The sequence below is a fragment of the Manacus vitellinus genome, unplaced genomic scaffold (assembly GCF_001715985.3).
Source record: "Manacus vitellinus isolate BGI_N305 unplaced genomic scaffold, ASM171598v3 scaffold_14_pilon, whole genome shotgun sequence".
NCBI classification, from domain to species: Eukaryota; Metazoa; Chordata; class Aves; order Passeriformes; family Pipridae; genus Manacus; species Manacus vitellinus.
The window spans coordinates 13,564,506-13,581,000 of record NW_021939063.1 but is presented as its reverse complement, the minus strand read 5'-3'; the positions used below and the strand labels follow the sequence as shown (position 1 = coordinate 13,581,000).

Genomic DNA, 16,495 nt, shown 5'->3' with positions numbered 1-16,495 from the left:
AGCTACTCTAAAAGCAATTGATAGTAAAGGCAAAGGAAATATTTATTCAGCCCAAATCATATATCTGAATAAAAAACAAGTGTGAAGCACTACAGAACAGGTAAAACTCTGCACCACAAAAATGTCAGTCATACTGTATCTAACAGGAATGCAAAACTAAAATTAGGTGTGATAACAAATTCCCAACACTGAATTTTAAGCTTTCTTGCAGTGAGCTATCATGTTATTAACTCGGTTAATACCTTTCATTGGGTAAAAAAGAGGTGTTCTGGAGAAAGTGGTTGATGATGCTCAGCCCCTGAGCTAGCAGGGCAGCACAGGGGTGTCAGCCCTCACAGTGGGTGTTGAAAGGGCATGTCCACCCCCAGACACCCCCTCCTCCTGTCCATCTTTGGGGAGCACCCGGGGCTCTGAGTTCGGGTGAGTTGCCTTATCCACAAGTGATTATGCCACACGTGGTGAGAGCAAATGGGGGGGTGTTTGCCCTCACCTGGTTAGCCCTTGCAAAGAACAAACCCATTATATTTTTTTTTGTAAAAAAATCACTTTAAATAGAAAGGGTATGAAAGAAATGGAAGTTAAGGACCAAAGCTTTTGTTGTGCTGATTTAGCACTACAAAGTACAGACAACAGCACTATGGTTGCTACCATCGTGTTCCAACACCAGTAGTAATCATTTTGCTACTACCATGACTGTTTTATGGCATCTATCATCTTTTACTTGATAGTCAATTTTCCTGTGACCTGTTCCAATAAGCTATTATGTCTGCAATTTGCAAGAAATTCAAGAGCTAGATGCAGTGCTCTGGAAAAGGACATTTGTGCCAGCTACTACCATTGTCATATTTGTGATTTATTTTCCCCCCATCATCCTTTCTCCATAGCTGGCAAAAACTAAAGAAATGGGGCTGCTTATGAAAAAATAGTTGCGGTCATCAGAAACAAGAAGAAAAAATAATAAATTCCAGAACTCTAGTTTAGAATAAAGTGGTTTGCTTCTGGGAAACACAGTATGAGCATGAAGTAGCAGTGAACAAGAACTAAATGTCTGTTGCTCATTAGTCCACCAGATAATGAATTAACGATACTTCATGGATTAGAGCATGCAAAGATGGGATCTGTGCTCATCTATACTATTGACAAGAGGAAAGAACATCAGTGAAACTGAGACTTACTCCGCATTTAAACTAACACTGTCAGAGAAGAAACCACCTTTTTGTTTACAGTACTTTGAATTCCTTTAAATAAGTAGATAATATCCATTTAAGTGGCCAAGAAAGGCCAAAACCAAACCCAAGTTTTCACAAGCTTGCTTATTTGAAGTGCACTAAATAGACTTTAATTTAAAAGGTAACGGATGTTTACTGAGCTTTCTTGATTCTTGCCAAGGACAAGCTGACTTAGAGGGCAGACAGTCAGAGCAAATATGCACCTTCTACTTGTAGGCAAAAATGTTTCATAATCTCTTCATACAATCACAGTTACTTTTCTGCCTCTACTCTTTCCACAGTAACCAGCAGCCACTTAAATAGCAGCTTTGTGCACCTGGCAGCCAGTGAGCAATGGTGAGGGATTGCAAATACACACATTTAAATACTTGTGGATAATATATTTTTAATATATATATAATACAATATACTATGTATTGCTTGCTATATATTATATAGTGCATATATATACTTTTTTCATGGCACTTGTTCAGAATCAGCACTTTAATCAGCCTGTTGAAGGTGCCATTACAAACATCAGCATTCAGTGTCAGGATATGAGTTATGCCATTTTTTTCAGCGCAGTTTCCTCTGATTTCACAGCGAAGAGAGAGGGCAAAGCCTGCGAAACTGCTGCAGATGAAATACAGAAAGAGTGTTGTGGATCATTTCTGCAGTAATTCCCACTGAAAGCCAGTAATACTTTTAGAAACTTGCAATTATACGTGCAAGGCATCGTTACTGGCAAGTAGCTCTGCCATGAAAGGCTGTACAGTTGGTATTGCGGTTACTGACGGTTTGCTCTGTTCTGCTCTATGGTTTCCTTTCTATGTATCATGTAAAGATATTTTGATGATGTTTCACCACTGTAATATACAAACAGCATTTTCTATGAGGCAGAAAATTAAAATCCAGAGTGGATACCCAAAGGCATTGAGAAAATATGTTAGCTACTTTATTTATGCAGTTATTTAAAGAATCTCGTAAGAGCACTGGCATAGCTAAGCCCACAGTACTCATTTGGACAGTTGAGCTCAGGATCTTCAACTCACCATCAACTGCATATTCAGCTCACTGCAAGGAGCTTTTGCCATATGTTTTCTTTAGACTGTGCTGATAACACACAGTTTAAAAAATCCCACTTCTTCAGTCAGAATGGAGCATTTGCTAATTTTTGCAGGGAAACTAAGCATACCTGTGTTTTGGAAAATTAACTTTTAAAAGGCTCCTTTGCACTTGTAATGATGGGGTTCAGGTCTGCTAAGCTCCTTCTTGTTGCTGAGCCTATTTTCATTAGCATTTTCTGGCTCCTCAGACAGCTGATCACAGCATTGGCAGCACTATTTTTCCATCTAAGATTTGTCTCAGTTTTGGTCTAGGTAAGAGCAATTATGGGATTAATTATTGGCTGTACAGCTGTTCTTCCCCACACCCCGACAAAAGGCACCCTAGCACACAGTCTTCCCCACACAAAATGCTGGTGACAAAGCAAATATGATGTGCTTAGTCTGACAGAGACACAACAACTCCCATCCTAGAGCCAAACCAGAGTATTACAAGCAAACACTTGCCAGGAAAGCTGCTATGCACTGTGTGCCTGCCCCTCTGCAGGCTTTGGGCAGGCACTGTGAACACACCTCTGGGATCTGGAATATGGAATATATAAGAGTCAGAGATGCAGACCAGACTGTACTTAAAAAACATTTTTCCCCAAATCCACCAAATACTTTATGCAGTTATCCTAATACTAAATCTGTGTCATCAGTTGTAGTAGAACTATTTCTCAAACACATTCTTTGTACTGATTGCCCCTTATGTAATCTGTGCATCTCAGCATGCCAATATGGAGTTCTGCTTGTCCACTTCCTTTGTTGACACAGACACCTTTTTCTCTAAGAACTAAAGACAAAACTACCAATACTTCAGCCTAATTAGTGGCACTTTCTCCTTTCCATCTGCTTCCCTATGTCCTGCCCAACTACTTGCCCACAACTTCTTCCATGTGCTTCAGCAGTGGGTCAGTTATTGCTATAAAATATCTTAAAAGAGCCCAAATATTCATATGTGTCCTTGGAAATCAATGTTCCAGCATGGTCCAGCATGACTTAATTTCACTTGCAAGGTCTGCTGCTGGGCAGCTGCTGCTTTCAAAGCCACCTCTTGCCTGCTTCCCAGTTCGACATGGGGATAATGATGTAATCAAGTGAGTGAGCATAAACCCTTCCTTTGGTTCCTTTGCTTTAATCAAAACAGCAAACATGCACCTTTTTCTGCTAAGACCCAGTAAAAGTGCAAAGCAACTTTGATGCTCTAAGACAAATCCAGGAGACCATGGGACAAAACACAGCTGCCATGAAGAAGCAACCTGGGCTGAATTTAAAGCTTCAGCTTAAACAAATGTCATCTGCTACTGCTGCAGTTCAGCAGAGCTCTTCCTATGGCTCTCACCAAAGACATCATCCCAATCCACAGTCCCCATGGCAGCTCAGCATAAAAGCATCTATCCTTCCAGTGTGCTGCATGTTATTGTCACCACTCCTAAGTGGAGAACTTGGGGCCTGCAAGGATGAGTCAGAGTTTCAAAGATAGCGCTAATTCTCCATTGTTGTGTTTGCAATTTGCAATTCATTGGATTACATAAATCACACGATTAGCAACCAGAAACATTCCCACATCGCTTCAGAAGCCAACCACGCCAAGGCTTCTGACATTTGAATAGTGAACCCTTACAGTGAATTGCTTGTGTGCTATTCAAAAACCAAAATAATATTTTGAAAAAATGGCAAGTAATTTTAGACAAATAGTCTGCATAATGTAAAAAAATCTGTGAACCAAAAAAAGAACTTCTTGGTAGTTTTAGTTAATAATTTTAGCCTTAACCTATTCCAACCCAAATCCCATAGCTAGGTGTTTGCACTCTGGCTGTGCTCCTCAACACAGCTTTAATCAACAGCTAGCAGAATTATTTTTTTTTTCTTTTGAGGATTTTTTTCCTCTGGAAGAATTATAGAAGTGGTATAAGAATTATAGAAGTGGTATAGAAGTATAGAAGTGGTAATAGGGATCTTTCTGGAACCACATATTTATTTTCTAATCAAGTGTATTTCTATTGTTGCCCTCATGCTCCTGTTTAAGTGAAATCTGAACTAGTCCTGTAATATCTGTGAAATTTTGCTTCCAAGTCGAACTCTCACACTGCTTCTAGCTTTCAGTGACTTTCAGTAAGTTGTCCAATGGCTCCCTGCCAATCTGAAAGTTTCAGTAAATGCAAAGCATCTCTCTGAGGACCATTTTGGAAGCACAAATGTTTTTGGTTTCAGTAACAGACCAAAATCTAAAAAAAATTTTGGGATATTTACTTATACAGCATAAATGGGTATAATACTGTGTATCATGCTGTTGGAGTTTTAATTCCCAAACTACATCTTAGAAATTCCAAGCTTTTACCCTCCTACAGTGAAGCCTGAATGTTGTAGAAGCAGAGAAACAAATGAGGTTTTTGAACTAGATGATCTTTCTGGTCTCTTCCAACCCAAACCATTCTATGATTATCAATAACTGAGATATCAAATTTCACTCCTTTGGTACATATAAATCTGAAATGATCTGAATGGCTTCAGCTGAGTCACTTCCAGACATATCTGGCACTGGAATGTCGCTTCTCAGTGATATTCATCAGCTGCTTTTGCTACCTGTGCTCATTGTTTCAGGCACAGAGACGGGGCTACATCCCACCCACAGCACATTGGACCTGCAATCCCAGCACATCTGCTCTTGTCCAGTAAAATACAACAAGCTTCTAGATAAGTATGTGCTCAAGACTAGATATGCAGTCCAGCAACCAAGATTACAAGTGAGTTCTGTAGGTGGTAACATCTGCTGGCAGTGGGTGTTTGAAGTGGACTTGACAACCAGACTATTAACCTTGGGGTTTGATGTTGTTGGTTAGTTGATTGGTTGGGGTTTTTTTTTACATCTTTGAAGAATGACAAAAATTTGCTGGAAAAACAGGAAAATAATGGGAGTGAGCAGCTGTTGGAAACTGAATTTTCATCTACCCCAAAACAAGCAAGACTTAAGTTGCATAAAATTCTTTCTTTGGGACCAGACAAGTTTCCTTCCAACTGAAGTGTTTAGAGTTTAATTTCTTTTTTTAGAGGAATTATTTCTGGCTAGCTTTTGCTGACCCGTCTAGATTTTTTTTAATTTTATTTTTGTAAAACAAACTGACTGAAAACTTAACTCACCTCAGCTGTAGAGGTCACTTTTACACAGAACTGCTCATTGCAGAGCAGTGGAAGTTCATCTGTCATTTTTTCTCACCAATGTAATATAAGAGAAATGGTGGGCCCCACCAAGCTCGGGTCAGAAATGACCACAGCATCTCTGTGTGTCTGTTCAGGTGTGAGCACAGGCACTTGCAGGGCTGGACATACCCACCTGCCCACTCAGTTGCTTTTTAAGTCACAAAATACTATACCATTTGCACTGATCTCAGATAAAAAAAGTATATATCTCTAATCCAGAGAGATTCTGGGACTGAAATGCAGGGGTAGGGTTAGGGTTAGGTCCTCACAACCACTCCTTTCTCAATAATATGTTTAATTAGCCACACTATCTTCTCTGAGGTTTGCTGATTTAGTAAATGTATGAGATTGTATCATCTGTTTGAGTAAAGGGAGATCTGACCTAATAGGTTTTCTCTAAGAAAACTACTGTGAGAATGCATGTACAGAAAATCCTAAATACACAATGCTTTCTTCTTCACCAGATAATGCTTTCTTCTTCACTGTACTAGTTGGTCACTGTTGTAAACAAATATGCAAAATCAGGAGACATGCAGAAAGATGTCATTCTCCTGCAATAAAGTTGTTCACCTGCTAATGTTATTACTAAAGACAGGAATAAATTCTAATTAATAAGGAGAAGACAACTGCAGGAGACACAAGAATAAGTTGTACTCAAAGCCCATCAAGGTGATGATCAGCTGACCTCAGTGGTGGTTCTTTCTGCTTTGCACTCCAAAATGCCTGCACAGGTACTGATTATAATAAAACAAATATTGGTTGTGCATGCCACACCGTGCCAGATAGCAGATGCCTCTTAAAAGACGAGTAATTATAACCTTCCAAGATTATTAGATTAGCAAAAATACAGCTGCAAAACAAAGTAGACACGAATTTAATTACCATGCTAATTTTCTTTTGGTATGAGAAATACTGACTCTACTGTAATTGCTTACTTTATACATCTAGTCTCGCCACTACTACTGTTTAAGTTACTAAAGCACTTAAAAAGATAGAAACTGCATTGCAGTCGTGAAGTTTTATGCTCAAACAGCCTATGAGTATTAGGGAGTTATAGGATCTTAAAAATTAAAAAGATAACTTTCATCCTTTTTAGGGGAAATAAAAGCTGGAGCTGCTAAGCACTAGGGAGAATAAAAATACATTTGTGCAAACTGTGTCCCCTCTTCTATTAAGCACTTCTGAAATTGTTAATAATTGATGCAAAATTAAATGTTTTTATGAAAAATCTGGGGATTTTCTCCTTCACCAATTAGCATTTCAGCATTGACTATAAAAGAGTCTTTCTAATGAAAGGAAAGAAGGAAACAGCAGGACATTCACCAAGAAAATGCTCAGACCCCGTGAATTCACTGACACTTCTACTCAGGAAAAGTGGAACTTGCCACTGAGACCTGTGTGATTTCAATCATTTACTCACGAACATTGAAACCCCACAGTTCCCTCTATCATTGCTGTCATGAGATCAATGTTTATAAAAGGAGAAAATTCAAGAAAAGAGTGTCTGTGTTGGATTTACTGCCTGGTAGATGCAGACAGTCCTGCTGATGGGAGACTGGAAAATGCCATTGCTCAGGTGTCAAAGGAGACGTCGGATCAGCTCCCTTAGAAGACAATCCCTTTTGGGCATCAGAAATATATACCATTCTGTTAGAAGAACATAATTGGGGTTTTGCCATTTTTTTTCTTGTTCTCTTTTAATTTTAATGCCTCTTGTTCAGTTTATCTTTAGATAGCAACAACTAACATTTCTTTTTATTTGAGAATATGTCCTATAGCTGGTACTGGTATTCAGCAACAAAGAATTGCACAGCATAAGCCTTCACAAAACAATCTACCCTCAGACATTTGTGGACAAGTCCCATAGAACCTGGTGCATACTTTCACCTTATAAATTGTTTTTGTCGGCAGAATAATGTTTCTCTGTAAACTGTTCTGGATTTCTAGAGCAAATATAAAGTGCTGTTTCTAAACAGTAATGCTATTTCCCCCCTCCAAAGTAGAATATGCTTCAATTATTGGCAGGAAACTCATTCTCTACCCTGGGATAGCTTGAGTGAGTAAAGGGAACAAACCACTATGAACTGAATACTTTAAAAAGAAAGAAAGAAAACTCTCCTCCCGCTTGCAAACAGAAGATTGGTTCATTTGCGCATGCTGTGCAAAACTTGCCACAAAGTCCTTTGTGCCATCAGCATGAAAAGAATCCTTTGCCCAGGCGGGAGATTAGGGTGGCCAGCGGGAATCCCTGCACCCGAAATTCAGATCAGAATGGGTAAGTTCATGGGAAGTTGGGATTTTAAAGGGATTGTTCTGATGATGCCAAAAGAGCAGCAGCAACAACAGCCAACTCCACGGGTCCATCCAAATTTCAGCTTTCTCTCTCAGTGAAGGTACACTGAGGAGACAGAGCGCAAGGGGCTGGTTTTGCTCACCTTTAAGGGTGTCATGCAAGAGTGAACCACAAAGGTGCCAGCAGGTACATCAGGTGTCCCGTCTGAGACCCCCAACCGCAGCCTCTCCCTCCCCTTTGCATCAGCAAACCCCGAGAGATCGATGCCGCTGCTGGCGGCAGCTGAACGCTGCGGTCTCACGCAGCACAATCCATGCATCAATCTTCCTTACAGTAGTGTCTTATCTTGGCTCCCAGAGTCGTAGTCAACTCCAGAAACTATGAGGGCACCGGGGAGCGGGTGCGAGGCGCGGGAGCCGCAGCTGCCACTCCCCTCCTGTGCCGGCAATTGTGCTGCCACCTCGGGAGCGCTCCCGGCCGCCCGGCCTGGTCAAAGGACCTTTGAATTAACCTTTTCACTGGAAAAGAGATTGTGGCCCTATAGAAAAGTATGAATTCAGAGCAAAGCCTTTCTGCGGGATTAGTCCATTAGAAGCAAGAAGAGAAAGGTTTTTTTGTTGTTCTGCGAAATATAAGTGATTACAGGATTTAAAGGAGGGGGAAAAATCGTCTGCTATAGTGGGGAATATCAGCTTTGGAACAATGAGTGCTCTTATCCTCCGGCTAAGTCCCTGTACTGCCCTTATCTGCAGCCCATCGGACTGCCTGCCAGGAGAGTGAGCTAAGAGATACAGTGTCCTGTGTGGTCCTTCCCTCCATCCCCTCTCAAGGGAAAAAGGTGTGTGAGAGATGTGGATCTGCTGCACTATAGGATTTTTTTAAAGAGGGAAGGCTGTACTAAGATTTTATATCAGAGGAAGAGAAGTCATCTGATTTCCTGTCAGAGTTTCTTCTTGTTTTCTTTTTTACATTTTTTTTGGTGATGTTTTCTTCCCTCCTCACCTTGCCTTTCAATGTTTCTCAAAGTCAGTTATTTGTCCATTAATAGCCAAAGCACCACTATTTGTTCATCTCACCTTTGGGAGAGAAGTAAAAGACTGTGGAATTCCCATCAACTTAGAAAGAAATTACTTTTTTGTATTTTAGTATTAAGATATCTATTCTGACATGCCTAGGTACAAAGGAATTTTTTTTTTTAATATCAACTAATGGAGGGGCATTTTCAGTTTGGTGACAAATTTGAGTAACCTTAAAAAAGCAAGATTATTTTTTTTCCTAAAAAAGGGGGAGAACAGCACTTAGTAAATAAGAAATCTGTTCCCTATACAGTATCTGGTAGAAAGAGAAGAGTGAGCACCTCTGTTTCAATTCATCATACATCCTCAAATAAAGGCAGGGTTTCTATAGGTCCCATAGTAACTAAAGGTAAAAGGCTTTTCAAATTTCAGACCACGCAGTCCTTACGTCAAAACTATTCAGTTCAGATCTTATCATCAGACTTTCAAATAGATTCTGATCTTTGTTTAGAAACCATCTGGCCAAAGAAAAATTGCCAACTATATCCCTTTTTTTTTTTTCTTTTTTCACTTCATCCCAAAAATGTGTTTTGTGACCAGCGTTTCACTTTTCATCCTTATGTGTCAAAAGTGATAAAGGACATTTAAATATCCAGTGCATGTTCTTTACACATAACAAAATTTGTGTAATCACATTCTTGTAGCACTAAAATTCCACATTCCTTCCCTTTACAGATGGCACAGTAATTATCATTTAGCTCTTAGAGTATAACTCAGGGTGTGGAAAGACACACAAAGTTTACATGCATGCTAACCCACCCTTTTGCAGAATTTCAAATGTAACCAATTTTTTGGTTGTATGGTCACATTAAAATTCCCCTTTTGCAACACTTTATGCAAAAAACAAACACCTGGATTCAGAGTTTCCTAAAGGAGTCATCTGAAAATAGGTACTTTCTGCCAAAATGTCACAAAGATTTATGTGCTTACATTCATGGATTAAATTGAGGACAGGTGGGAGAACATTCAAGTATGAGAAGGAATGATAGCAAATTTATGTGTAAAAAAAGGGGGGGAAGGAGGGTAGTTATTATGATTTCTGGTGGTTTAGATAAAACACACATAGATTTTTTTAAAAGGGAAGGTACCGTGCCTGAAAATCCATCCTTCAGCAGTGAAATAATTATCTGTGGGATTGTATTTCCTTAAAGTGAAGAGAGAGGCATTCTGGAATTCAAAACATAGTGTCTTAACCACGTCACTGAACAGCACTTGGATGTCACACGGAGTGTTGGAGCAGATGTTTATGGCCAGGACTCACAGTGCACCAGCATGGTGCCAGCAGGCACTGAGACACTGCAGCTGCAGCTTGCTGTCCTTCCCTGGCCAGGATCATTGTGCCTCTCCCAAGGACATCCCCTCCCACCACAAAATGGGAGAAAGCAACGGCTCCTGCAGAGGAGAACTGGATGGTCACTGACATTCCCTGGAGCCCCTCACACGTGGTGGCCTCTGAGCTTCTGCAGGAAGGGCAAGAACAGGTGGGCACTGGTCATGGGAGAGAGGAGACTCAAACCAAGTAAGCTGAAGTAAAAGCAACAAGAACACCAAGCTGTTCGTGAAAATCTGGTTTTAAACCTCGTTTGTGTTTCAAACCCTTTTCTAATCTCTAGGTAGTCTTAAATAGGATCACATAATGCCTGACCCATTGGGAAGGGATGCTGGAGTCTGACAAATGTCCTCTTATCTCGATTTTAATGGGGGATGGAGATGAGGGTATCCATTAGAAGTCCTGTTGTGTCCAAACCCTATACAGGACACTTTCAAACTAGATTTTACACTGAAGAAAACTGTAACATAGCTCAATAGTCAGCCAAGCCAGCTGCTACTTTAGCCTCTCTAAAACACCATCCCAATTATTATCAGGATTCATAGCTAAGATATGTTGTAAATCAAGCTGTTCAGTGCTCACTAAATTCCTTTTAGATTAAAATTAACTTCATTCCAATCCGTGCACCCAGAGCTGGCTGTGTGTACATTATCGTTCCTTTAAAGCAGCGATGCACTCAAGATCAACACATTCCCACCTTTAAATCACAGAGGATGATTACATTGAGGCAAATGAAAACTGAAGCATATTGACAAGCTTACTTTTTTTTTAACTCCCCACTGCAGGAAATGATTGTAGAGGTAGGCAACCTAGTGTTTCACAGAAGTACTGTGTTTTATGTAAATAAATATATAGCTAGGAACAGTCATGGAGGTTAAAGGGCATCTGTAAAGAGAAAACTATGATTCCTAGACCCTTTGTTAAGTTTATTTAGTAGAGGGACTAGAGAAAGTTTCAGACTGGGCTGTAAGGTGCTAATAGCCCAACCAGATAAATGTTAGCTTCCCAAGTCTGGATGCCAGAAGAAACTGTAAATGGCTAAGAGCTGACACAGAATTCTTCTATCCAAGAAAAACATATTATTCTGCACCAAAAAAAAAATTAGGGTATAGAGTATTACATCTCAGTATAACATTGATGTATTATTCTTTTTCAACCTCTGGCCTTCAGGACAGTGCAGTGTTATCGTTCTATATTAATCCTCCCATGCATAAATTTAGCTTTAAAATTTTTAAGTAGAAACCATCAACCTATGCTTCATAATTTAAAATTTATTTTTATTCACTGTTGCCTCCAATTACTTCTTAGAAACTTAAAGCTGAATTAGATTGCTTCCCTATATTTATTTTTCCTGTATCACATACACATGAAAATTTATCAACGTGGAGCACTTGTATAAATTCTGAACCACTGGAATTGCTTTTCTGTTCAGAACCAAATTAAATTATTTATACAGTGACAGTGACTGCTGGATTAGACCTTAATTACAGCAACACTTTTACAAGAAAAACAGGTTGAATTTACCAAGTTTATAATTGATAATCACTAACAACAACTTGCTCAGTGAGTATTTCACAACTAGGTTAACAGTATGTTTCAGGTGATGCTCCTGAAGGCATCAGGGGCATTTTTCCATCTGCCCTGTACCTGCAGAGTTTGACACCTGACCAGAGTCAGGTCATCTGTATCTGTCTGTTGCATCTGAATTCTGAACGAAAGGTTGTTTAAAAAATTATGTCTGGTAATTTCATCCTGCCAGGTACAACTGAAGCTTCTAGAAATTAATTTTTCTTCAGATAACATAGAATTTTCCATCTGAGGTTCACCAGTTTAATACAACCTTAGGAAATACTTAAGTTAGGCTAATATTGTATAGCTATGTTGCTTGAAAGCTCTTTGAAAAGTGGCAGATTCAACCTATTCCCAGCAGGATGTTAAATTTTGGACCTGGTGGGATCAAATCATGTCCCCATTTTCACCTTTACAATCACTCTGAAACCACCAGAAATATGCAATTGGAAAAGAAAGCAAATGTAACGTGAGGTCACTGTTCCTTTTTTCTCCAAGATAAGAAGTTTTCACATAGCAGCAGCCTCTGGGAAACAATCCATTTTAGACCAAATTAGTCCCAGTGGTAATGTTGATTTTTAGCAACTGAGTTACACCAGGGATACATTTAATTCTACTGTTCTTTGTTGTTCTCATTAATAAGCCACATTATGTCACACAGTCTGCATGCAAAAGTATGATTAGTGTTATTTAATTACTTTGTTTTTGTAAGAAAATCTACCCAGTTGGGTTGCATATAACCAGTAATGTGGCCAAATCAAATGTGTGCACTCCAACCCAAATATTTTTTTCTTTGTTTCTGCACATATAATTGCATGTAATTTTTAGTTGTGTACAGAATTTTTATGATAAAACCCCATTAATCACATATTCGTCAGTGCAGCAAAAATACATCTGAGCAAAATGGTATAACGTTACAAACATAAGACATGTTTTAGAATGGAAAGAGGCCAGGATTCCCATCTTCATCTATCCCCTAATGTTACATAAATGACTAAGTCATCATATCCATGGTTTTCACATGGAAATATAAACACCACTGAAATTCCATGCACTATAAATGTCTATGGCTCTTGAGTGCTTAAAATTACCAAGAGTGCCGTAAGAACAGTGTACACAACGTCCACTGAAGGATGAGAACAGCCCAGGCAGTGCTGGCAGCGGGTGTAGATGACGTGGGGCATTAATTGCCACCCAGGCTCCCACGTTATCACCTTCCCTGGTGTCCTCACACACAGGTTGCTTCAGATCTCTGGCCATTCGGTTCCCTCCAGCTCCTGGAGTGTTTTTTGTTACACTTCCATCACTTGGATTATTTAGCTCTGAAGGCCTAGCATGCAAGTCTATGGCTCCTGAGAGAATGGGGTCTCAAAGTTTATTTAGTTCCTGAAGGCCTGTTCTGGCACTAATTAAAAATAACCTTTCATGTGGGGCACAGTGTCCCACTCTTCTGCAGAAACAAAGAGTTGAAGTCAGAGAAGTTGCTCTTCATGTATAGCAGCATCCGGGTGAGAAAAATTTTTCTCTGTCTGTGCTTTTGCAACTAAACCAAAGCCAGGCCATATTCTAATCTAATTATAGTCCTTAATCAGGAGTGTGTTACCAGCTCAGGGTCTTTTTAACTTTAGAGTCTCGAGAAAACAATTCATAAACAAGCAGTGGTTGTGAAATCCAGTCAGGCAAGAGACTCCTCTGATTTTGAAGTAGAGATTCGTGCTATGTTGATGACACTACTGGCTCAAATATCATATTTACATTCTAGTTTTTAATGGCTTGCAGTTAGGAATCAGACAAGCTGTTCTGTAGGTGGTCTAAATTATATCCTGTGTGCACACTGCGTGCTGAGAGAAGTTTGCTGATCTAACAAATGATAGAAGACTAAGCAATACCCACTGTACATCCAAATCTTTACCCTGGCAAACCTTATGCTGATTTTTCACAGGAGTTTTCCCTGAGTAATGGCCATAGAATTTGGCCCATTTTGACTAAATTAGTGATTAACAGTTCAGTACCAGGAACCCTGTCCCTTTGGTCCACTGTAGGTATTTAAAGCTAATTCGCATTATTGCAATTACAAAAAAAAATCTTACTATTTTCCAATCTTTTTTAACCTCAAGTTTTTCTGTGGTGAAAATATTTTATCCATTTAATGTTAATATGTTTTTTTAGCCAGATCTGGTTACCTAAATATGTAGATGTATGACTTGTGGGACTTTCAGGAATACCTGTCTTTCACTAAAATCAAGGAGAATGAACCGTTAAATGTCTTTAATGAGTCATACCAAACTGACTGATGAATAAAAATCACATTAGAAAGCTCTGACAAAGCAGGAGATTTATTCTGCCACCCATAAGCCAAACCACTATTCAGGTCCCAGTGCTTGACTTCTGGTAACACTGTCAGTCTCCTTCCTCTTTAACTCACTTCTTTCATGTACTTTAAAAAAGGGCTGTCTAAGATACAACCTGATGTTTCAATCTGTACAGAGCTCAGTGAAGATCCTAATCCTGACTGAGACTGGAAATACTCAGCTTAATTATTTTAACTCCAATAAATGGTAAAACCTAGAAATTGTGGTGACACCAGTAGAGAGCTGATACTTCCCATTCTTTGCTTTAATGTTGTATTTGAAACAGAAATGCTTGCAGAGGGGTTTTCTTGTTGGGGACGGTGGGTGGGTAAACTGAAACAATAGTTCTGTGACAGGTCCCTAAATGATATCAAAAACTAACACCTTTGTCTTATAAAAGGCATAAAAGATGAGAGCATGTCCTCTGAGGCTCTGCTCCCTCCCCAGCAGCTGAGCAGGCGCGTGCGCATCTGAGCCCTTGTGCCTGAAGCTGCCGAGGGCCAACTCAGCAGGACTGTGGCTTCTGCCCCTTCTGCACTGGCATGTTCACTGCTCTATCCAGGGCAGCAAGTCACAGTGCAGGCACAGTGGATTCCACCATGTGGGGCCAAAATCAACCTTGGCTGCTTTTCTGGGGGAAGAAAAAGCTCTGGGGCAGCCCTGTGGCCTGGGCTCTTAGTGATGGCAGAAGCCTGGGAGGCGTTGTGGAGCACAGCTCCCAGGAATTTGTACTCTGGAAACACACTGACTAGTGGGACTAATTGGGAGATTTACCTCCTGATCTGAAGTAACATGAGACATCATGTAAGAATGGGATTAAAATTATTAATTTGAGGCAATTGCAAGGAGAACAGCCCTTCTTTATGTCACTTCTTCATAATCCTGAAATAACCCCTGGAAGTAGGCAAATTTCAGTTTCCTTCAACACCTGCTAATATGTTTGAGATACATGTTGTAATCCTTGTTCCTCCTTCCTGTATCTTGCTGGACTTTGGCTTTTGGGGAGAGATTTCTGTCGCTGTTCTCTAATTGAATATAGCTCTGCTTACAGCCATGAGTTATTAACACTGTGAAACTCCCTACAGTATCTCAGCTCTTTATCAAGTTTAGGAACAATTTAAATAACAGTTTAGCAGATAAGGTACTTTCTTACTTCCCCTCTTTATCCCACTGCCTTCCTGCAGAGCCAGTAAAGAGCAGGGAATAGGAATATCAGGGCTACCTCTTCATTCTTAATAAAACACTGCTTGTGAATAATCATGGAAGGACAGGAGGAAATGCTCCAGCAAGTTCAAACCCGCTGCCAACCCTGATGGTCAGACAGAGGAGGGAGCTGGTGGGTCCCCAAGTATGAGCACTGTCTCAGTGGGGTGGGGGCAAGGGGAGCAGGCAACAAACCCTGTACAGGTCTCATCTGTGGGAGCTGCTGCCACAGTTCATGGACAGGCCTTGGAAATGCAGCTCCCAGTCCTTCTTGTAGTAGTTATTAGCAGTATAAGAGCTAATATTTTCATTTATAGGCAAAATTTATTCTTTATTTTATTTTTTGTAGTGTATTGATCTGATCAGATTTTCAGCCTCGGTGCAACTACCTGCTATTTTCATCCCCAAGACTTTGGAGAAGACAGGACATCTGTACCATGTCAGGTGGGTGCTGTCCTGCAGGAGGTCAGAGCCTGTGGAGTGATAGCTTTTACTCAGAGAAGAAAGAGAGTTCTTCTTCCAGGAGCAATGTTCTTCTCTTCATGCCTTGGAGACCCTCAGCAGCAAAAACTAAACTTCTCTGCTTTCTGCTCTTTCCCCTCCCTGAAGGCTGCCCAGAGCCCTGCCTAAAGGCTGCAAGATACCCCCTGTTCCCAGTGCCCTGGATTGAACCACGAGCTGCTGAACTCTCAAACGTGCTTTTTGGTGGGTGCACACAGTGATGTTTTGTCTGCTGCCCCTTCTAACTTGAGTTCATTTGTCTTGATGTTTCCCACAGATGGTTACAATAAGACTGCAAATGGTTTCCCAGCTTTAAAAAAAAAAAAAGAAAAAGAAAAAAAAAGGCAACAAAACCTCCCTCTCCTTTCTATTCTCTTTAGAGAAACTCAGATGTCTTAGTTAGGAATTAAAGTCTGAATATTAAATTAAACTATTCTGTGAAGTCATTTTAGTTTTGCTGACCTGGATTTTTAAACAATCAAACCTCTTTGGGATGGAAATGTTCTCTCTGTAAACCAGGAGAGAAGAATCTTTTCTGCAGTGGCTTAGGTGATAAAGGGTATATATAGTAAATAATAACATGGTCATATTTTCAACACTGTCCTTGGTCATTGCATTAATCACCCCATGCATAAAAATAGGTTTTCTGGTCTGCTT

The 16,495-nt window shown here is 40.0% G+C and overlaps 1 long non-coding RNA gene across 1 annotated transcript; it reads left to right on the top strand.

Moving 5' to 3' along the window:
- Positions 1–10,157: 10,157 nt before the first annotated feature.
- LOC108638943 lies at positions 10,158–16,012 on the top strand. Its single transcript, XR_001920170.1, has 3 exons — positions 10,158–10,365; positions 15,687–15,781; positions 15,947–16,012. It is a non-coding gene; the product is annotated as an uncharacterized LOC108638943 (long non-coding RNA).
- Positions 16,013–16,495: the final 483 nt, after the last annotated feature.